We start from the raw sequence: 24,328 nt of genomic DNA on the forward strand, positions 1-24,328 counted from the left end.
ATGATATTTGCAGTATGACTCAATAGCTCTGGATAGTGAGTGCCGGTGGACTACTTAACCAAGTCCAACCTGTACTCACTTGTTTTCCTATGCATATGAACTTTTCAGGAGGGGATCATTGGAATGTCATCAGGAGCATGAACATTAGAATCTTAGATCTTTCTCCTCTTTTGCCCAGGAACAGTGATGTCAACTGCTGCACTCCAAATGCCACTTCAGCTATGCTCAATTACCTCAGCACAGAGCAAGAATCAAACCTGGAACATCCTGGCCTCTTTGGTTAGAATTACACCATGTATTAGGATTTTCCAGAGTGATCTCTGATGATAAGTGCACAAGTGGCGAGAAACAGGCTCAGCTGTGACTGAACAGCCTGAAGACACTCACTTTGTCCTGGCTCACAAATGATCATTTGAGTCAGATACCCCAGAGAGCTGTTGGCTGGCATGGATCATACTCAAGTACATGTCACCACTTTCAGGAAGAGAGAAAATGGGCAGGGGCAGGGGAGAGATTATGATCAGGAAAGTGTTTCTCCCAGGACGAGGCTAACCCATTGCATTTGGGGCATACCGAAGCCTGCGATGTCCCCAAATGTGAAATACTCGACTGCATAATTTGTGGTAGAGGGGGAATGCGTTCTCGCTTTCCCCTTATTTATGACAAAATCAAGAAGCAGAAAATGTAGTCTAAATCAGTCATTTCTTATTTAGAAATTGCAAATTAGCTTAAATTTGCCTTAATTGGTGCAAAAAGGCTTTAAAAGCTGAGGCTTCACTTTATCCATCAAATTTATATGTAAAATCTAATATAATTAACAGATTTGTCAGAAGCTTAACAGTTTTCTGTGTAGTCTGTAATAGCCTGGACAGGTGTTCAGCCCTTAATAATGTTAACTACAGAATAATTAACTCTGGACAGAGAACAATTTTGCTAGTCCCACTAATTGTGAAGTTCAAGTGCAGGGATTTTATGCATCATCAGCAATACATTATTACCCATTCAAAACATAGCATACGTCACAACAGGCTCTGAAGGGTTAATGAATAAAATTACTCCTTAATCATTGTACTGGTAACATTGAAAGTGATTAGTCCACAGGTCACTAGTAAAGGGAACATTTGCTTTAAAGCAATCTGTTGCAATGTTATTAGGATTTAATACTATGCTGTATAATTTAACATAGAAGAGTAATTGGTTCAATGAAACACTAAAGAACCTCTGGTCCCTACATGCATACATAGCACGTGTGCCTCATTTCTCTGAATCAAAAGATCACAGAAATTCTATAATGGGTTCTTGACACATTTTTCAACAGCTAGGCAATGTATGAAATCAGCAACAAGCAAGTATCCTGCTGACAGCCCAATGTTTCATCTGCACAGTGTGCTATGTCACTCATTGCCCTTGTAACCTATAGTATATGCTCCCTGTCATTAAATTCCAGATCAATTAAAATGGATACCTACAAGCAAGATAAGGCTGAAAAATTCAAGCACTTCAGTTCACGGATAATTCCAACGTCTGCACTCCAAAATGCTGTGTAACCAGTTGTTGCTCTACAAATTCTCAGAACTGGATGGGAAGTTCTAATATTCTCCTATGCAGATGCTTCAATCAATGCACCATTTTTTCCCCCAAAAAAACCTTGAGGTCTTCATACGTAGAATGTGCGTCATTACCAAATCAGCAAGATGCAGCTTACATGTACGTTTCAGAAGAGACAAATGCTGTAAATTGTACAAGAGCCAGCCGAGATCAATGTTCAAAATTTGTGATGCCACGAACATACTTCGTCTGTCAATAGGATCAACATAATTAGACCAATTCAATCTGTAAATTAGCCGAGTTGGGGAAACATTTTCTGAAATGTACTTGTTTAAAAAAAAGCCATTTAACAGTTTTTTCATTTTATCTGTTGAACATCAGTGCTATTGGAAACTAGAGGTATACATGAAGATCTACAGTGCATTTTTGAATTTATCTTAAAATAAAACACACTAGGCAGACTCATTTTTTCTTGACAATTACAGTCAACTCCATTCCTTTGTAACTGAGTCACACATCTTTCAAGAGTCATCCATTTCAGTCTTATGATCATCACGCAAAGGATTCTGGTAATTTGTTCATGGTAACAGCTAATCAAACTGTTCAAGAATAGCCGAACATGTACTTATTTCTTCAACATCAAGTTTCCTAATCATTTTGAACATATTTAAATAACTTACTAAGTAAATCTATAAATGTCCAGCAGCATAATTGAAACTCTTCCACTTTTTAAAAACGTGTCCACCATCTAATAAGAACCAGAGGCAAAAATTCTTCTCTCAGTTCAATTACACCCACCAAAAGAAAAACACAGGAGATGGGGAGAAACAAACCAATTTCAAATGTTTCAGTCCAAGATGAGGGCTACAACCAAACAGTTGCAATTGCCTTTTCAATTCTACACATAATCTTTTTTTCTTTTCTGCCAGGAAAAGTCTAGGTGGTTCCCAAGGGAAGGCAGTGGAGAAGGGATGAAAAGAAAAGAGAGGTACCTGCTCAGTTCAGCCCAGAGGATGGGCAGCTGAAACTGCATAGGAAAACAGAGAAATAATCCCCCTGCTCTCGGAGGAGGAAGTAATCTATAATTTATTTAGGTTTTAATTTTGAAGTTAATCCCTTAGTTTGGGCACAATCACAGGCATCTCTTCTGGATACAAAAGACGTCAATGCAAGAACAAAATGATCAGTTTCAGCTAAATTTGGTGAATGCAAATTTCAATGTAAAATGTTGTACCTTAAGTACAGGAAATTGTAATTGTATATTTATGTTTGGAAGCTGTATGGTTTATTGGCACACCAACCTACTGCGCAAATTGATAGAATGTAAATTGCACCACTCAGTGGCCATAAAATGAGTTGCTGATCTTACATGGGCAGTCAGTGAAGCACCCAGCACAAATGATTCCCTGCAGGGGTCAGACAAGTGAGCTTTTAAACCTGGGCAACTCTCATGCAGCTGCCAGGAGCTGATTCGACTAGATTAGCAGAGGCCTGGAGCAAGACAGCTGCCCACTCCTCTTAGACTGGAGAATGATGTGTAACATGATTTAGAGACTGAAGTAGAGCAACAAAATACAAAATCCCTCCCTCTCTCTCTCTCTCTTCTCCCCTCTTCCCACCACAAAAAAACCCACCAGCTTCCAATTAAGGTCACCCAGCCACTGTTGATCTCAGGCACTGTTACAGCGAATAGCTCTATTGCATCTCATATTAATGTACTTTTTGTTTCACTACTAAACATTCATGAATCAAGGGATATGGGGATAGGATGGGAAAGTGGCGTCGAGGTAGAAGATCAGCCATGATCTTATTGAGTGGCGGAGCAGGCTCGAGGGGCCATATGGCCTACTACTCCTCCTATTTCTTATGAAAATGTACAAATCTGTGAATTCAATGTTGAATGACTTGTTGGCACTCAATCCAGATATACAGTTAACACTAGGAACACAAAATGTTGCACCAGTACCTCAACATTCTGTAGCAGTTCAAGAAGTCAGTATAGAACAACAGCAGGAAAGCATTACACAGTTTCTACTTCCCCTAAAAGTCTCCCTGAGACAATGTTATCACCTAAAACAGCCCATGTAAGCACAAGTTCAAATGTGAAATTAACCATTACTTACTGAAAATGTCAGGATAGGGCAAATTATGTACCTGTCCATTGGACAGTTTTTCTGTGCTCTCTGCAACCAAGATGAAATTAATGAAACATCTGTCCTTGTTACATACCAGAATAAGTCCTGGATCACTTGAAAGATTAATGGGGCTCTTTGTCCAGTTATTTAGCATGACCATGCTGCTGTTTCATAACTGAAAAGCTGCTGTTACATCAAATAGATCTTCATCTAGATCAAGCTCACTGCAGGCTGCAACAAGCCAGATTTTAAGTATTTACTGCATGCAACTGGCTAAAAAGAAATGTTTAGAGAAATGTGGGCTGAAGATGTTCATTTGTACTTCAGGTAACAGCAGACTGTCTACAATATAAATACTGCAAGTCACTGGCTACTTTGCAATTCAAGTTTCAGTGGGATTACTGGAGGTCAGAGTCTAGCACACAATAGAATTGTGAGCAATGGTTATAACTAAAAGCTTTCACGAAAGGTGCTGAAATCAAAACTAGCCAAAATGTGATCGCCACACAAACAATTACAGAAAACTAAAAAAGCGAACAATTTTAAAAATGCAGTGGATGAGGTTTAAATAAATTTCAAAAAGGAATTTATACAGTACCACACAAGAGAGTTTATAGCAAAGATAATGGTACACAGAATTAAGGGGAATGTGGCCAAACAGACAGTGAGATGGTTGAAGGACAGAAAGCAAAAGGATAGGGGTAAAAAGGAAACTTTCCAGACTGGGAAGAAGTGGTGAGTGGTATTCTACAGAGGCCTGTGTTGGGGTTGCTCATTTGCTATATAAACAAATTATCTGGACTTAGAAACAGAGGGAACAACAGCAGGATGAAGTTCAGAGAGCTATAGCTCCTAGTAGGCCCAACACTTAACTCCATCCACTTCAGAGCAACAATCAACAAAGCAAATAGAATAGTGAGCTATATAGCTTAAAACAATAGAGTACAAGTTAAAGGGAATCACATTAAAGGTGTGTAGTGCGCTGGTCAGTCCATATCTCAAGTACTGTGTCCAGTTCTAGTCACTGAGACGCAAGGGAAATATTCAAGCACTGAAGGTAGTTCAAAGAAGAGCCACGAGGCCGATCACCACAATCAGAGGACTGCGGTCTACGAAAAGACTGGAGAAACTTGGACTTTTCATCCCTGACAGGAGGTAACAAAAGCAATCTCGGAGGTAAGCAAGACAGTAAATGGTATTGAAAATGGATGTCGGAAAATTACTTCAAACTAAATTGCAGGAGTAGGACAAGGGGACACAGGATCAAACCGGTAACAGACAAATTCAGCACTGTGTTAGGGTTAGGAAGCTTTTCACATAGTAAAGATCACACAGAAATGACCTCTGGGTGGAGTAATGAAGGTGAAAATCCTGGAATTATTTAGCAGTTAGAAACCGCAATGGAGGAATTGTATGGTATTTCTGGATGGATGGCCTTCAATGTCTATATTTATCTTGTGATCTTAATAAATTTGATATCAAATTGAGGGGGTTATGCAACTGTGGTGAGGACTGTGAAAAAGTTCAAGAGGACACAAACTAGCAGGATGGGGAGATAGGTGGCAGAGGCAATTCAATGTAAAAAAATATGAAGTAATACATTTCGGAACTCAGACTAGAGAAAGGAATACACCTTAAACGGTAAGATTTAAAATAGCATAGTACAGAGGGACCTTGGTCTGTAAATTTATAGATAGCAGCACAAGTAGATATAAGGTCATAAAAAGGCAAACAGAATCCTTGGTTTTGTGTCTAGAGGTATAGAATACAAAAAAAGTATTGAATTTCTGTAAGACCTAGGCCACTTGGAATATTCTGTACAGTTTGGAGTATCCTAATTATAAGTAGGATCTAAAAGCAATAGATTCACTAAGATGTCACCAGGGATAGAAGTTATATTATGGAGGTTTTTTTTCCCCTTTGGAGCTGAGATTATTTAATGGGTGACCTGATAGAAGTCTTCAAGATTATGAAAGATTAGCACATGATAAATATTGATAGATTGTTTCCACTGGTCAGTGCAATGCTAATGAGGGGACAAAAATTTAAGATAATCACAAAAAGAATTGAAGGAGAGGTTAGAGAAAAATTCTATACAGCGGGTAGATAGAAAGTAGAAGTCTCTAAGTCTTGTTGAAGCAAAGTCCATAAATTCTTTAAAAAGGAATTAGTTGCCTGAAAAGAATAATATTAAAGGTTATGAGGTGTAACAGGAGAGTGGGATTAGATTCGATCAGCTAATAAGAAAAATACCATTACAGACTTGATGGGCCAATTTGCCTGTTTCTGTACAGTAACATTCTATAATTTTAAAAATTACATATTAGTTCCTTTTTCAAATGTGTAAAATACACATTTAAAAGTGTGCAAAAACAAATGGGGATGGGGAAGGGGAGAATTTTTTTTTTTTTTTAAATTGAGCAGTGGATGCTGAAGTGCAAAAGATTTAGACACACAGTTCAATGCACCAATTATTCCTACACTGTCCACTTTGAAAGGGAATTCAAACAATTAGTGGAAATTCCTGTCAAGTTTGGTGAAAATCTTTACAGAAGAGCAAGCAGAACAAGTGGATGATTTCAAACGCTCTCATATTTTAAAAAATCTGGTGAAGTATTATGAAAATTGGCATAATAGACCAGTTTATCCCTGGAACACAAATTCTCCACCATCAAACCACTGGAAGGCATTCTGGAAGGGAAACAAAACAAGTCTGCAGGAATTACTGTGAAAAAAAAATGTATTACGGCATTAAAGTTTATTCACGACATTTCTTGTGTTATTTTGTCACTCCCCACCCCCCAACCCTCAAGATAACTTGGAGAAAACATTAATAGCTGCTTCATTTAACAGTTTACAGGAATTGTCTCATTTTGAAATGCTGCCTTGCTTAGTCTTTTTTTTCTACAATGGAAACATTGACCTTTCACACCATTCATACATCTGATACATATGCAATTCTACAATATTCAATGTGAATAATAAAGATCCTTAGTGGGGTATTTTTAAACCTGGTATTAAGCAATTAGGGTGTATATTTACATTTTTAAACATTAATACAAGTAGAGTAACTAGATGCTCCACCAAAAATTATGAAGTTACTGATGACTACAATTTTGGAATTTTTGAAACAGTTGCAATTAACAATTATTAGCAGCATAAACCACAGAACAGCTTTACTCACATTCAGCCTTCCAAACACAATAATTTCAAATTCCCAGCTGTGCCTAAAGCCTGCAGTAGTAAATTTACTGACATAATAAAACATATTTGTAAGTCCAATACCACCCATGTACACTTTGAAGACAATAAAATATTCAATGTTGTAAAATAATAACACTCAAGTGTTCAAAGCATACATTTATTTTTAGGTGGACATTGCATTTCAATGTTAGTCAGAGTTGTCTTCGAATTTAACAATTGTTTCTTGTTCCTTATTGTACTTAACAAAGGCTCAATGGATATGCTGGTTATGTAGGCAATATTGCCCTTATGGGGAATTTGGACTGAGGCTCAACTCCAGCAGTGAGCCTTGCAAAGCAGCTGAAGTTGGGGGTAAAACACATACACACATATACAAATAAACACAAACAAACAAACACACAATGAAAGAAAAAAAATCCTTTAAAATATTTACTAAATTCAATTGTTTGTATGTGTGACTTGGCACTGCGAATGGGCATAACAACAGCATTCGACAGATCAGCTGGCACTGCTTACCATAGATGTAAGCATCTTATAGAAAGCAACAAACTGCATTTAAAATTGCTACAGGGTACCTGGTCAAGGAATACTACAGGGTGGTTGGCCATGGAATACTGTGGCTGGATTTCCCACCCACTCCTAGCGATTTTTACGGATCGGGGCATATAGAGTGGAAAAATTATTCAGGGACTCCTGTGCAGTACTGAGAATGCTGCATTGCCGCATGTGCCATCCTTCAGATGAGATCTTAGAGGCCCTGTCTGTTCTAATGAACATTAAAAATCTTATTGCAATGCACAGAAAGGTCTCAGTTTGCCAGCCAACATTCCACCCTCAAGCAACAGCACCAAAAACATTCATTCTGGTGTTATTTGTGGAATCTTCCATGCCAAACAACTATTATGTTTGCCTACATAGAACTTCCCCATAATGAACCTTCAGAGGATAGGCTAGGTTAAAAACAGCTGCATCTTGGCGGCAAACCATCACAACCATACTATAGATTCCAGACCATGTATGAGCAATGCTGTGGGAAATCTACTTGCCGGAGAAACCTTCTCACCACCCAGCCTATAACAGCTTCTAATGTTCTGCCCGAGTCTCAGCCCCGTATACTCTGTGTACATCAGTTCCTAGCAAATAATGCTTTCTACAAAATAAAACATCATTTGTTTTTAATTGTTTATCAGATGAAAATCAAAAATATATATGGTGCTCAGAAGAGTAGCAAAAATAGGAAGGAAAACGATGGAAAGTAACAATAAACAGCAAAATGAAGTGTGTATGTTAGTCTGGAAGAATAAAGTGTAAAAACAATTTAAGATAACAAATGAGGGGAAAGAAAGAACAAAGTGCACAAACAACTTGTTTTCCATACTTGGAAATAAAACAACATATAATTCACAAACACGAAGCCTCACAGTAACTAGTCATAAGATGCAATATAATGACACAAATGACAATTATGTAGATTGGGTCATCAATGTTCCTTTAAAAATAATAAAAAGTCACTTTCTTGGGGGTAGAAAGAGAAGAGAGGCCCCAAAGTGTTTCACAGTCAATTCATTATTTTTGAAATAATCACTGCTGTTATATGGACAAATACAGCAGAGGGGCATCACAACTGGGTCCTACCTTGTCCTCACCCTGCACGTACATACAACCTTCCACTGTAGGGAAGTCAGGGGTGAGAACCCTAACCCAGGTGCATTGGGGTCAACAATACCATCTCAGCTGAGATCAGCTAATTCAGCAAGACAAAGGATTGAACCTATGATCTTACTGTTTTGTAAGGTTCAGCTATTTACTAGATAAACTCACAAAGCCCTCAGAGGAGCCTGAACCATCTCATGCTTAATAGTTACTGTTCAGACTCAATAGGTTAAGTTGAGAACAGAAGTACAGTACATAAATACAATATGTTTCTGTGCTCCCTGCACTCAGACTTCAACAATCTCAGCTGAAAAATGTAGACAATTATATTTGTTTCCAGTAAAAGAAGTACTGGAACAGACCAATGTTAAATATATCCAAGTGAATACATTGCCTGATGCAAAGGTCATTCACAAATGATGTCACATGGCAATAGAAAACTACTGCTCACCACAAGAATGGACTCTTGGGCAACCCACCAGAGGCCTTCCATTGCTATGCACCCATACTATAACATGAGGTAGTGCCTTTAGGAGAGCATAGAAAATAGAAAAAGATAACTAGTATTGCCATCCAGAAACCCAATAGAAACGAACAGATGAGGAGCTCTACCATGTCATACTTTTTCCTTTGTTTTTGATTACAGCACTAACCCATGAGGAATGGGAAAGAAAGTCAAAAAGGAAAGAATGGTTACTGTTTAGTATTGTACTCACTGGGTTGCCAGAAATGTTCAAAATGAGCTCAAGTCCTTTAACAAGAAGAGATATATAAGGGAGGGAGCTTGTGGAAGTAAACTTCCTATTATGTACAATAAATTCAGTGGATGAAAAGATAAAATAAAATTACCCTAGAACCATAGAAAACACACAGCACAGAAGGGGGCCATTCGGCCCATCGTGTCCGCGCCGGCTCGAAGAACAACCAGGTGCCAATTCTAATCCCACCTTCCATCACCCAGTCCGTAGCCCTGCAGCTTACAGCACTTTAGGTACAGGTCCAGGTACTTTTTAAAAAGAGTTGAAGGTCCCTGCCTCTACCAACAATTCGGGCAGCGAATTCCATACACCCACCACCCTCTGGGTAAAAAAGTTTTCCTCACATCCCCTTTAATCCTTCCGCCAATCAGCTCAAATCTATGTTCTCCAGTTCTTAAACTCTCTGTTAGGGGAAACAGGTACTTCCTGTCTACTCTTTCTGGGCCCCTCATAATTTTGTACACCTCAATCAAGTCACCCCTCAGCCTCCTCTGCTCCAAGAAAAACAACCCCAGCCTATCCAATCTCTCCTCGTAGCTGCAATTTTCAAGCCCTGGTAACATTCTTGTAAATCTTCTGTGCACTCTTTCCAGAGCAATTACGTACTTAGTTGTTGATAACAGATTCAAAATTGATGGGAAGCTGCTGGAAGAAACCTCAGGATGGAGTCTCTCAAGAGACTACATAGGGTTGTAGCCTCTCTCAAAGTACTTGCAATAGAAATTTCATTTTCAGTGCCACCTTGGGGTGGATTTTAAAAGGACTATGCCCCCTAGCTTTAGATTCCCCCATGAGGGGTAACATCCTCTCAGCATCTACCCTATCGAGTCCCCTCAGAATCTTGTTTGTTTCAATAAGATCTCCTCTCATTCTTCTAAACTCCAATGAGTATGGACCCAACTTGTTCAATCTTTCCTCATAAGACAAACCGTCCATACCCGGAATCAACCTAGTGAACCTTCTCTGAACTGCCTCCAATGCAAGTATGTCCTTCCTTAAATAAGGGCACCAGAACTGTACGCAGTACTCCAGGTGTGGTCTCACCAGCACCCTGCACAGTTGTAGCATGACTTCCCTGCTTTTATACTCCATCCCCCTAGAAATAAAGGCCAATATTCCGTTTGCCTTCTGGATTACCTGCTGCACCTGTATGTTGACTTTTTGTGTTTCATGTACGAGGACACCCAGATCCCTCTGTACCGCAGCATTTTGAAGTATTTCTCCATTCAAATAATATTTTAGTTTTTATTTTTCCTCCCAAAGTGGATGACCTCACATTTTCCCACATTGTATTCCATATGCCAAATTTTTACCCATTCGCTTAACCTGTCAAAATCACTTTGCAGGCACTTTGTGTCCTCATCACAATTTGCTTTTCCACCTATCTTTGTATCATCAGCAAATTTGGTCACAAGACACTCTGTTCCTTCATCCAAGTCATTGATATATATTGTAAATAGTTGAGGCCCCAGCACTGATCCCTGCGGCACCTCACTAGTTACAGGTTACCATTTTGAAAATGACCCTTTTATCTCGACTCTTTGTTTTCTGTTAGTTAGCCAATCCTCTATCCATGCCAGTATATTACCCCAAACACCATGAGCTCTTATCTTGTGCAGTAATCTTTTATGTGGCACCTTATCGCATGCCTTTTGGAAATCCAAATATACTGCATCCAATGGTTCCCCTTTATCCACCCTGCCCGTTACTTCCTCAAAGAACTCTAATAAATTTGTCAGACACGATTTCCCCTTCATAAAACCATGTTGACTCTCCTTCATTGTATGATGAGTCTCCAAATGTCCTGCTACTACTTCCTTAATAATAGATTGTAGCATTTTCCCAATGACCGATGTTAGGCTAACTGGTCTATAGTTACCTGCTTTCTGTCTCACTCCCTTCTTGAATAGGGGTGTTACGTTTGTGGTTTTCCAATCCATTGGGACCTTTCCAGAATCTAGTGAATTCTGGAAGATTACAACCAATGCATCCACTTTCTCTGTTGCCACTTCCTTTAAGACCCTCAGATGCAAGCCATCAGGTCCAGGAGACTTGTCAACCTTTAGACCCATTAGTGTACCAAGTACTTTTTCCTCTAGTGATAGTGATTGTTTTTAGTTCCTCCCTCCATGCCCCTTGATTTTCTACTATTATTGGTATATTATTAGTGTCTTCTACTGTGAAAAATCTATCTGACACACACTGTTTATCATTACCCCCATCACTTTCCTGTACTACTTCCTTGTCTTTTCTCTATCAATCTAAACTTCGCCCCACCTGAGCCCTCCCCCCCTCTATTTAGTTTAAAGCTTTCTCTACCACCCTAGTTATTCGATTTGCCAGAACACTGGTCCCAGCATAGTTCAGGTGACGCCTGTCCCAACAGAACAGCTCCCTCTTTCCCCAGTACTGGTGCCAGTACCCCATGAATCGAAACCCACTTCTCCGACACCAATCTTTGAGCCACGCATTCATCTCTCTGATCTGATTTACCCTGTGCCAATTTGCTCGTGGCTCAGGTAATAATCCAGAGATTATCACCAATGTGGTTCTGCTTTTTAAATTTAGTCCCTAGCTGCTCAAACTCCCTCAGCAGAACCTTTTTCTTAGTCCTACCTATGTCGTTGGTGCCTACGTGGACCACGACAACTGGATCCTCCCCCTCCCACTCCAAGTTTCTCTCCAGCCCTGAGGAGATGTCCTTAACCCTGGCACTGGGTAGGCAACACAGCCTTCGGGACTCTCGCTCTTGGCTGCAGAGAACATTATTTATCCCTCTAACTATACTATCGCCTACTACAACCACATTCCTTTTTACTCCCCCAACTTGAATGGCCTCCTGAACCACGGTGCCGTGGCCAATTTGCTCATCCTCCCTGCAGTCCCTGCACTCGTCCACAAGGTCTGCAAGAACCTCGTATCCATTGGACAAGTGCAGAGGCTGAGGCTCCTGCAATGCTACCACCTGGATCCCCGTACCTGCCTCACTCGCAGTCACACCCTCCTGTCGCTGATCATGTGCCAATTCTACAGTATTTAGTCTAAGGGGTGTGACTGCCTCCTGGATCAAAGTGTCCAGGTAACTTTCTCCCTCCCTGATGCATTGCAATGTCTGCAGCTCAGACTCCAGCTCCTCAACTCGGAGCCGAAGTTCCTCGAGCTGCAGACACTTACCGTAGATGTAGTCGCCCTGGACAAAACTGTCCAGTAGCTCCCACATATTGCAGCTGCAGCACTTCTCCTGCCCTGTCATAACAATTTTATTTATTAAAATGATTACGACAATGCCAATCAAATTATTTTTAGGTTGAACCAAATACTGGCCTTGTTTAATTTATTAAATTAAGTTTAGTTTATTTTTTTTATAATTTAGTTTTATGCTCACGCATAAAAGTGAGGTGATTTCAAAGAGTGTACTCCAGACAAGTGTACACCTGATTGGGGCACAATTCTGATCCAAGAATGCCAACATACCAAATTGCATTCGATTATATAGTTTTTAATCCAAGAATAAAATGCTTTTTAATTTAATCAGCTTTTAACACTTAGCACACAAACAATATAGTCAGTCAATGAATTTCCAAATATCACTTAGGCCATTAGCACTTATTACAAATCTGAGCACTTCCACGTGGGCTAAATTCCTGAATCATCAAATGGACTGTGGTACAAAGAGTTGCCAAAGGTGAAATTGTTATCCAAGCCTTTTTTTTAAGAACGTTAGTTATAAATTGATCAGCAATCAAATGTACTGTATAGATCCAGCTTGGTGGCAGACAGAACCTCAGTTTAATGTCTCATCAAAAGACAACACCTTTGACAATGCCGCACTCCCTCAATACTGCATTAAAGAGTCAGCCTTGATAACGCATTCAAGTCCTATGGTAGAGCTTAAGCCTTTAACCTTCAGATTCATATGAGAGTGCTACCATTGAACCAAGGGGAGCTAATAAGAGAAAGCTTAAAGGAGATGGTTTATTGTGGAGAAAGAGGCTTTGGAAATCTTTTACCTTCCAAGATGATTTAACTGTAGAGAAGGAAAAGTAATATTTTTCAGGAGGTCAAGTCAGATCTAGCAGTGGATGACTAGGTCACGTGGCATGCACACTCAAGTATATGGGCGTCCGGTTTGAGGATACCAAGGTTGTACTGGTGGAAACAGTGGGGTTGGTAGACGGGGGAATCTGGTGTGGAGGAGAATATTGAAAGCAGAACTAAGAGTTATTGACTTGGTTGACAGAGGCAATGATATTGTGGTGAGTGGAGGGCCAGAGGTGATGGAGTTATCAGAGAGGGAGCGGAGAGTTTTTTTTTTCCCCCAAAGGGAGCAGAGTAATGGTAAAGGGTTGAATGCAGACAGTAAGTTTGGAAAAGTTTACCCTCAGGGGAGAAAGGTGGGCAGGGTGGACATTTGGAGAGAAGTACAAGGCAGTTAGCATTGCTATTTTGGGACAACTAGCAGCAAGTGCTGAGGTGAGCGCATTGGGAAGCCGTGGACTCCTCCAGGAGAGACTCAAGCAGGGGTGAATGGGTTAAAGGTAGGAAAGCAGATTGACTGAGAAGTTGCACTGAGTGGGCCAGGGAGCAGATAGGGCTTGTGGCATATTAGGTAGTGGTGGGGACAATGATGACGAGAAATAATGGCAATGGTTGTAAGAGATGGGGGAAGCTGGAGATAAAAAGGGGCAAAGTGAGTTAGATGATCAGTAGATAGGGACAGCTGAACAGGTAGCGCTTCTTGTGGATGAAAATACAGGAATATGGGAAGAGAGTAGCGCCGTGGTGTTCTAACAAAGGGCTCTAACAAAGAACCGGCATAGACATGATGGGCCGAATAGCTTCCTTCTGTGTTATACACTTCTATAGCTCTATGAACCCTGGAACATCAATGTCAGGCAAATTTAAAAGAAACAAAATTGAATGCACAAGTCCAAAAACTAGGTTACATCAGGTTGAAATCAGGACAAGGATACTAAAATTTAGGTTGTCCTAAAAATAATTTAAGCAGCTGAAATGGTTGACAAATATACGCATTTAAAATAACAGAGTCTTATCTCCACACACTAAACTTCAGGTAAATGTAATAAATCCAGAAATAATTCAACTAGGATATCTGCGGCATCAGGCTGACCTCCAGGCGTGATTTCTAGTTTATGAGATAGCTGACAATGGCAAATGAAAGCCAACAAACATTTTGAATCAAATGCAAACTCCAAAGACACCAATATCTACACAGACATTCATCACAGTAGAGGCACAAATTGAGCTCAGAACATGGGATATCGAAATCCCTACCTCCTATAATAGGGACAGAAAAACGTGTTCATCTTCTCAACTATCATTTGACATAGCTTTCTTGAGAAATTACGAGAAAAAATCTGCAAAACAGAACATTATCTGTTCATCGCAATGCAGCAGTCACCACTATCAAAATTATGCTGAACTGGATTTTTGATGTGCATGAGCTACAAGTAGATACGCTCCGCAGCACCTGACTGCCACAGACTTACAGTACTTTGAAAAAAAGACTTGCATTTATATAGCATTTTACAACCACTGAAGTACTTTCGAAGTGTAGTCACTGCTGTAATGTAGGAAATGTGGCAGCCAATTTATGCACAGCAAGGTCCCACAAACAGCAATTATATCATCTGTTTTAGGTGCAGGATAAATGTTGGCCAGGAGAACTCCCTTGCTCTTCTTCAAATATTGCTGAGAGATCTATTACATCCACTTGAGGGCAGACAGGGCCTCGGTTACCATCTCATCTGAAAGACGGCACCCCCGAAAGTACAGCACTCTCTCAGTACTGCATTGAAGTGTCAGCCTAGATTGTGTGCTCAGGTCTCTGGAGTGGGATTTGAACCCATAACCTTCCGTCTCAGAGGCAGGAGTCCTACCACTGAGCCACAGCTGACACGACTTTCCATGCTTGTAGCAAAATACTTTCAAAAAAGAATCACACAGACATTCAGCACAGTAGAGGTACAAATTGAGCTCAAAATATGGGATATCGAAATCCCTACCTCCTTTAATTTGCATTTTTCATGGAGATATGAACAGAATCAATCCCCAAAGCACCAGTAAACATCCTGAAAAATCTTAATTAATTCAAAGAACGAACTTCCATTTGTATAGTGCCTTTCAAGCCATAGCCAATTAATTATTTCTGAAGTGTCATCACTGTTGTTTTGTAGGCAATCACAGCAGCCAATTTGCACAGAGCAAGATCCCACAAACAGCAATAATTAACCAATTAATCTACTTTGGTGATATTGATTACGGAGCTTAACTTAGGATCACTGACTATATAATGACTGCATAACTATAATCGGGTTTAGTCACAAAATGCAATCCCCAAACCACAAAATCCCAGAACCCATGTAAACAAAAATGAACTTGACTTTTTCCAGTTACCATGAAACAATGACCCTAATCATTAACACTGAAAATGTTTGGCAAATCCACAGTACAAATAACATCTGCAGCACAATGATGCAATTTTATGTTACTAAATGTGGCTCAGAAGAATTCAGGAAGAAAATTAGCACAGCTCAAATAAATTGCTTTGCAAAAACTTACATTGCAGCAAATATCACATTTGCTGCTGTTTGAGCTTTCCCAGGAGCCAAAGGAGATTCAGAGCAGTGTGTCCCAGAAAGCCTGAAAACTTCCTGAAAGGTCAACAATGTCCTCTTAAAGGTATTTAACCACTTTGTAACGATCATGTATCATGTGGCAAATTATTACAGGTAAATCAACCTTCAATCTAAATTAATCCAAATAGAATCGATAATAAATATTTCCTAAAGCAAAAACAATTAAATAAGCAGAACATTTCAAGTTAACAAATTTCCAATTTTCTTAATTATATATGTCCAATAATAGACTAACCTGAAAACACCTTGCTTTTGTTTCAAGTGAACCCTCTTCCGTCAATTAACGACTGTTATAGACCCCCAAGTGAGACACCTGAACATGATGGCCCAGATACTGCTCACAGAATAATGGCAATGCTAACATGGTTCACCGTTATTTCAGGGCAAATGGAAGAGCAAGTTACGTGAGCACACACACATGCGCAAACAAACGTGGAAATCTGGAAATTTCTCTACCATTTGCCCTGCTCGTTTGAAAGCTGCACGGGAAGGACAGCTTGCTGGCTGAATGAATGGACCAGTGCGAATTTGCTCTCCTGCCCAGCTGGAAATGAACCAGCCATAAAAAAGATGCACTGTTTTTTTTAGGTCTAAACTTACTTTCAACAGCATGGAATGGGATTTAATGATTGCCAAACCACCACTCTGGTACTGAAAATTAACTTTTAAAAATGTGGACTCTCATTCCTTCCAGTTTTAATTGTTCCTGAACATTTATACAAAAAACATTTTTCAAATTTAAAAATCTTTTTACTTTTTCTGTCTGTGTCTTTTATCCCTGACTTTTAATTTGATATTTCTTACCCTCTCTTTATTTTGCTTCCTCTAACCGATTTTACATTGAATTTACTGTTGTAACTTTCACTTCCTATCTCAAACTCTGCGCGGCTTATCAAGGTTGCTTCAAGCTGATTGGATGAGGGGAGAGAGCGATCCTTTCCTTGCTCTCTCAGCCCACAGAAGCCCGGGAAAGGACACTGCACTTTTTGCAACTCGCCATTGAATTAAGTGGCTGCCCAAAAGCCCGCAAATAGTTTGGGATGAGTTTATAACTAACGGGCGGCAGGCGACGTTTGTTCGCCACTCAACGCAATTTCCAGGCCAATGAGTTACGGTGGAAACAAATTTCTAAAGCTGCTGAAACATGCCTATTTTTGACTGAACCAATAAAGGTGAATAACCGGAAAAACAGCTCTACAAGTGGCCTCTCCATCTGAGGAGGCACCACTAAAAATATTCTGAATGGGAAGTCCAATCAAAACTGAAGCAGCTTGCATTAAAACTTAATCATAATATTGTTATCTCTGCGGATTAAACAGTGCATATCCTGCGGTGCGCACCGGTCGTGGACCAGATATCGCCACATGTTCCCTCTCCAGGGCCACCCTGGCGCGGACAAAACTGCGGAAGAGAGGCAGGCAGGCAGCCAGAGCAATTCAATTAGTCAGAATTGAAACAATAGTTGGATTCCTGTTGTATAGCTGCCAAATGTCATCAGACTTTAACCATGATGAACAGTTGAAGTTACATTATCTTTTCCCCCTTTAGCTACAGGTACAAGTCTCAGATTTTGTGACACTAGCCCCAAAAATCCACACACTGCCGACCCTGGCGCAAGTATTGAATCCACTTACTGTTCACCTCTGGCACCGATTCTTCCCGCCAACCCCACAAATTTGGGGAGGGGGGCGGTTACCTAATTTCAATATTACAGCAGGTGCCTGCCTTCCTGCCCAAGGAGGCCTGAAATTCCAGCACTGGGCACCATAGGGGAGCAACGAGAGTGAAGGGAAGTTACAGATCCACCCCCTGAAAGATGGCACAGTACCCCTCAATGGCACATTAGGTTCCAGCCTAATATCCAACCCTTCAATCATACTCTCACCAAATTTGGGTTGAAATTAACCTCTAGAACTTGGCAACCATATCCTACTATGACTGTTCTTCCTACCCTTGTTGTTTTTATACCCATAATATTCGATTTTCTATTATCATCAATGTTACTATGCTCCTTCCACACCTCATAGCCCATCCTGCCCCACCCCAAAGTATGCCAAAAACATTCTCCTCACTTATGGAGTTGGTTAAAGAACAATATTCTCCTGCCCTTGTCCCTCGGAGCAGAATCACTCAGCTCAAAAAGCGCTCAGCCTCAGAATCCAGATTGTAGTGATACCCTAACCCTGATTAAAGTCTCACAAGGAAGAGCAAAAACATGTAATCTTATCAGAGATGGTATAAAATAGCTGGGAAGCAATGAATTAGGACAGCCCTGAAAGTATAAAATCAGCTTCCACTTAAGTTGGACCTCAGTATTGCTCAGATCAAGCAGAATGGAAATGGTAGGAATGAAGGAGAAGAGACAAAAGAGTCTATAATAGATGGAAAGGTTGGATACATAATTGGAATTTGTAACAATGTATTCAAAGATTTGCAGAAAAGGTGAGGGGGGACAATAATTCTCTTGAAATATAAAAGCAATGCAAGAGACCTGGGGGTAAATGTGCACAAATCTTTGAAGGTGGCAGGACAGCTTAAGAAAGCGGTTAAAAAAGCACACGGGATCCTGGGCTTTATAAATAGAGGCATAGAGTACAAAAGCAAGGCAGTTATGTTGAATCTTTATAAAATACTGGTTCGGTCACAACTGGAGTATTGTGTCCAATTCTGGGCACCGCATCTTAGGAAGGATGTGAAGGCCTTAGAGGGGGTGTAGTAAAGATTTACAAGAATGGATCCAGGGATGAAGGACTTCAGTTACATGGAGAGACTGGAGAAGCTGGGGTGTTCTCCTTACAGCAGAGAAGGTTGACAGCAGATTTGATAGAAGCGTTAAAAATCATGACTGGTTTAAATAAAGTAAATAAAGAGAAACTGTGCCCATTGGCGGAAGGTTCAAGAACCAGAGGACACAGATTTAAGGTGATTGGCAAAAGAACCAAAGGCAACGTGAAGAAAAACTTTTTTACGCAGCGAGTAGGTATGATCTGGAATGCATTGCCTGAAAGGGTGTTGGATGCAGATTCAATCATGGCTTTCAAAAAGGATTTGGATAAATATCTGAAAGGAAAAAAAATTGCAGGGCTACAGGGAAAAAGCGGGGAAATGGGACTAACTGGATTGCTCTTACGAAGAGCCGGCTCAGGCTCGATGGGCTGAATGGCCTCCTTCTATGCTGTAACTATTCTATGATTCAAGTTGAGGGTAAGTCACGATGCATTTTTTTTTAAAAAACAGAAATTTTAGTACCAGTTAATAAGAGCTGTGTAAAAGGGTGAAAAAGTCTCCAAGCAATGAAAGTAATGAGCATTCAGTTTTAGTAAAATGAATTCAAAAAGCATAATCAATCTGGGACGAGACAAGAAAAGGCAAATTTGTTGTTTACTGGAGCACTGAAAGCATACTTCGACCACGCCAAGACAATTGATGAATATAATCCCAAATGAACAATAAAGCATAATCCCCACTATGAGGAGGTGATTGCCAACTCCCATTCAAGACCTACGAAGTCCGGGATAAACCTCAGACTCAAAATAGGTGACTTATTGCTTCTTTCCCTCACACAAAATGTATAAAATAAGCAGTTGTACACCGTACTGAGATTTGAGTTAAGGGATATATTTGGCCTGCAGATGTTCAAGGCTGACACTGGATGTCCATAACGAAAAAAAAGTGTTCCCTTTCCCCAGTACTATTGGGCACCCCAGAGAAAAAAGTAAATGTTCATATTTTGAAAAGTCTCTCAGAATGGTCAAGTTAATAATTTGCACCAATTTAGTAACTATATTCCTAAAAAGTCCATTAAATAGCACATTAGGAAGGTAACCAAGACAAAGGAAAAATGCTCCAGTTAACAAAGTGGGGCCAGTAAGCCAGGGTTACAGTTCTGAGTACGAACATAACCAAGTAGAAAATGTGGGTGTCCTGATCCTCGACACTCTTCCACAAATGAGGTGAACTTTAGAGAAGCAGCTATGGAAAAAACCTAGGCGGTCTTAATATAACTTGTTTGGCAATTTCCAAGATAGCCTCCTGGGAAGAAAATCATATAACATGGTGCAACTTTAACTGATGCTCCACTTTCACTTCAGGAGGTGAGCTCAGCACTTTTCACTTTTGAGTACTGAGAGGTTTGCAATAGTTCGAGGCCAGATCTGTATATAATTACTGGGTTCAGCAATGTGTAGCTTCTGCAGTAAAGTAGCTTATTGCTCATGAAACTGAAGTACCATTTTTGATTCAAATAGTCTTATTTAACTGCATACAGAGTGAAGCTTTAATATTGTGGCATCCAGCCAGATGTATTGACCAATCTGCTGTGTGCCATGTAGCCGCACCGTATGGAGCAATAAAAGTGGTTTATTGAAGGATAATAAAAGTAGGCTTGCATTCTTCCAACACTCCATTAAAACTTCAGCAAAAAGTGGGTCAGGTCTTAGACTACAGGTGGGCTGGAGATCATCTGCTCCCATTACACAGACATCAGTCATTTTCAGAAGCACAAAAATCAACCAAATATAACATTTAAGTTCTGTATGATTAAAACAAAAATCACACAGTGTAATACTCCATACTCATACGGTTCTTAACTGATTCGGCTCTCAAGAAGAAAAATGGCAATAGGGAAATTAGGTTGTTCCCCATCCTTGACCAGAGAAAGTTGGCAACCATATTACACCACACTGCTTCACAAGAACTGTACTCATGCACCCACTCTATCATCCTAGTGCAGTGGCAAAGGAAGTGACACTACTTTTGGAAAGGTCACAAAATCCTTAGAGTCACATTTTCTCAAAGCCAAAGCTCGTAAACCACATTTTGCATTTGTTCAGCAGGGCTAATCATTTAGACCATCAGCCAAATGGATCACCATTGCAACACTGCACAAACACCACTGTTTTAAACAAGGACTTCCTCTATTTTACCATAGTGATGCACATACTGCATCTGTCTTATATTTTCAAAAATGTGTTTGAATATTTTGTCTGAACTATTGGGAGTCTTGCCAATAAATTATTCAGCAGAACTACCCCTTTGAATTTTGCATTCTGCCAATTTATCACAAAAAGCATTGAGAGTCTAATTGCACCTTATTCAGGAAAATTAATTTTAAAAAAAATTCTTAGCACGATTTTACTGCTAACTATATGGTTACCTGGATCACGAGCTAATTATTCCATAAAAAAACTTTAGCTTCAAGAAAAAAAACACATTTGGAAGCTTAACTGAAAACATTTGAAACTTAACAGCTTGGCTCACTTGGTAGCATTCTCACCGCTTCAGAAATTGTAGATTCAAGACCCGCAATGAACTTGACAATATAATCTAGACTGAAATTTCAGTGCAGTACTGAGGGAGTGTTGCATTGTTAGAGGTGCCATCTTTCAAAGAAACCTTAAACTGAGGCCTACTCAGGTAGATCAAATTCAATGGTACTGTTTGAAGAAGTGTAGGAAGCGAGAGCCATAGAACTATGGAAGGAGGCCAATAGACCCATCATGTGTGCTGGCTTTTTGCAAGAGCAATTCAAAACTAATCCCACAGCTTTGTATCTTCTTCTGCATCAAATATTTATCCAATTTTCCCTTACAATATGCTGTGCCTCTTTCCTGTGGCATAGCATTCCATGCTCCAACAACAGTCTGCCCAAAGAACTTTCTCCTAACTTCTTTTCGTGACAACTTTAAATTGATGACCCCTCATCACTGACTTCCCAGCCAAAGGAAACAGCTTTTCCTTGTTCACTTCATCAAAACCCTTCATAAATTTTTTAAAAAGTCTATTAAAATATCCTCAGCCCTCTCTGCTTCAGTGGAAATAGTCCCAGTATCTCAATTCTCTTCTCATAACTATAGTTTCCCATCCCGAGCATCATCCTGGTGAATTTACACTGTATGCTTTCTACGGCTTTAACGTCCTTTCTATATTAGGACAGAGTAACAGGACACAGTACTTTTCTTTACTCGCACTCTATGCCCCCATTTACAAAACCCAATTTGCTATTGCCTTTGGCTCTATCTACCTTGCACTCAGTTGTTGTTCACGCACAGTCAAATTTCATTCTTCATTTTCCTCCAAAAATGTATTGCCCCATACTTATTGCTTTGTCATCAGTCTTCCCATTCCTGTTTGTGCCTTCCTGAAAGCTTTTATAATCCTCATTGTTTGCCAAACCTCCTATTTTTGTGTCCTCAGCAAGTTTTGAGATTGTGCTCCCTATGCCAAGCCCAAATCATCTATATACACACACCAAGGACAAAAGTGGATCCATCACAGACCTCTGGAGCACACCACTTCCAACCCTTCACCAATCCAAGTAAAACGCATGCCAATATAACTTCTGTCCTTCAACCATCTCCTGGTTTCCACATTAAGCACTTTAGAGATCATTCTATTTTCCCCCATATGTATTTCCCTTCACACTTCCCTTTGTTATGTTTCTTTTTAAAATGCTGTTCATCTTCAATATCTTCCAGCAGTCTACACCCAAAACATTAACTTCTCTGTTGTCTTCACAGAAGCTAGCTAACCTGCTCAGTGTTTCAAGCATTTTTTGTTTCCCATTTACCCAAATTCTGTTTCCTGTCTGTCAACCAACTTTCTATTCATGATTCTACATTCCTTCTTATATTACCATACGTCTGAATGTTTCTAACAACTCTCATAAGACACTTTATCAAAACACCTTTTGAAACTCCATCATAAGGTCAGCAATGGGGGCTGTTCGTTGATGACTGCACAGTATTCAGTTCCATTCACAACCCCGCAGATAATGAACCAGTCCGTGACCTCATGCAGCAAGACCTGGACAACATCCAGGCATGGGCTCATAAGTGGCAAGTAACATTCGCACCAGACAAGTGCCCGGCAATGACCATCGCCAACAAGAGAGTCCAACCATCTCACTTTGACATTCAATGGCATTATCATTGCCGAATCCCCCACCATCAACATCCTGGGGGTCACCATTGACCAGAAACTTAACTGGACCAGCCACATAAATACAGTGGTTACAGCAGCAGATCAGAGGCTGGGTATTCATTTTTAAAAATTCGTTCATGGGACGTTGGCGTCACTGGCGAGGCCGGCATTTATTACCCATCCCTAATTGCCCTTGAGAAGGTGGTGGTGAGCCGCCTTCTTGAACCGCTGCAGTCCGTGTGGTGAAAGTTCTCCCAAAGTGCTGTTAGGAAGGGAGTTCCAGGATTTTGACCCAGCGACGATGAAGGAACAGCGATATATTTCCAAGTCGGGATGGTGTGTGACTTGGAGGGGAACATGCAGGTTATATTGTTCCCATGTACCTGCTGCTCTTGTCCTTCTAGGTGGTAGAGGTCATGGGTTTGGGAGGTGCTGTCGAAGAAGCCTTGGCGAGTCGCTGCAGTGCATCCTGTGGATGGTACACACTGCAGCCACAGTGCGCCGGTGGTGAAGGGAGTGAATGTTTAGGATGGTGGATGGGGTGCCAATCAAGCCGGCTGCTTTGTCCTGGATGGTGTCGAGCTTCTTGAGTGCTGTTGGAGCTGCACTCATCCAGGCAAGTGGAGAGTATTCCATCACACTCCTGACTTGTGCCTTGTGGATGGTGGAAAGGCTTTGGGGAGTCAGGAGGTGAGTCACTCGCTGCAGAATAACCAGCCTCTGGCCTGCTCTAGTAGCCACAGTATTTATATGGCTGGTCCAGTTAAGTTTCTGGTCAATGGTGACCCCCAGGATGTTGATGGTTGGGGATTCGGCAATGGTAATGCCGTTGAATGTCAAGGGAAGGTGGTTAGACACTCTTGTTGGAAACGGTCATTGCCTGGCACTTGTCTGGCGCGAATGTTACTTGCCACTTATGAACCCAAGCCTGGATGTTGTCATGGTCTTGCTGCATGCGGGCTCGGACTGCTTTGTTATTTGAGGGGTTGCGAATGGAACTGAACACTGTGCAATCATCAGCGAACATCCACATTTCTGACCTTATGATGGAGGGAAGGTCATTGATGAAGCAGCTGAATATGGTTGGGCCAAGCACAATGCCCTCCGGAACGCCGTCAGCAATGTCCTGGGGCTGAGATGATTGGCCTCCAACAACCACGACCATCTCCCTTTGTGCTAGGTATGACTCCAGCCACTGGAGAGTTTTCCCCGATTCCCATTGACTTCAATTTTACTAGGGCTCCTTGGTGCCACACTCGGTTAAATGCTGCCTTGATGTCAAGGGCAGTCACTCTCACCTCACCTCTGGAATTCAGCTCTTTTGTCCATGTTTGGATCAAGGCTGTAATAAGGTCTGGAGCCAAGTGGTCCTAGCAGAACCCAAACTGAGCATCGGTGAGCAGGTTATTGGTGAGTAAGTGCCGCTTGATAGCACTGTCGACGACATCTT

At 40.7% G+C, this 24,328-nt stretch overlaps 1 protein-coding gene and 1 pseudogene across 1 annotated transcript in view; one reads left to right on the forward strand and one right to left on the reverse strand.

The window, feature by feature from the left end:
* Positions 1-24,328, reverse strand: part of LOC137333698 (PH domain leucine-rich repeat-containing protein phosphatase 2-like) — a 146,194-nt gene that overhangs the window by 87,573 nt on the left and 34,293 nt on the right. The gene's annotated exons all lie outside the window — the stretch shown is intronic.
* LOC137333884 (U1 spliceosomal RNA) lies at positions 502-655 on the forward strand (annotated as a pseudogene).

The sequence above is a fragment of the Heptranchias perlo genome, chromosome 16 (assembly GCF_035084215.1).
Source record: "Heptranchias perlo isolate sHepPer1 chromosome 16, sHepPer1.hap1, whole genome shotgun sequence".
NCBI lineage: Eukaryota > Metazoa > Chordata > Chondrichthyes > Hexanchiformes > Hexanchidae > Heptranchias > Heptranchias perlo.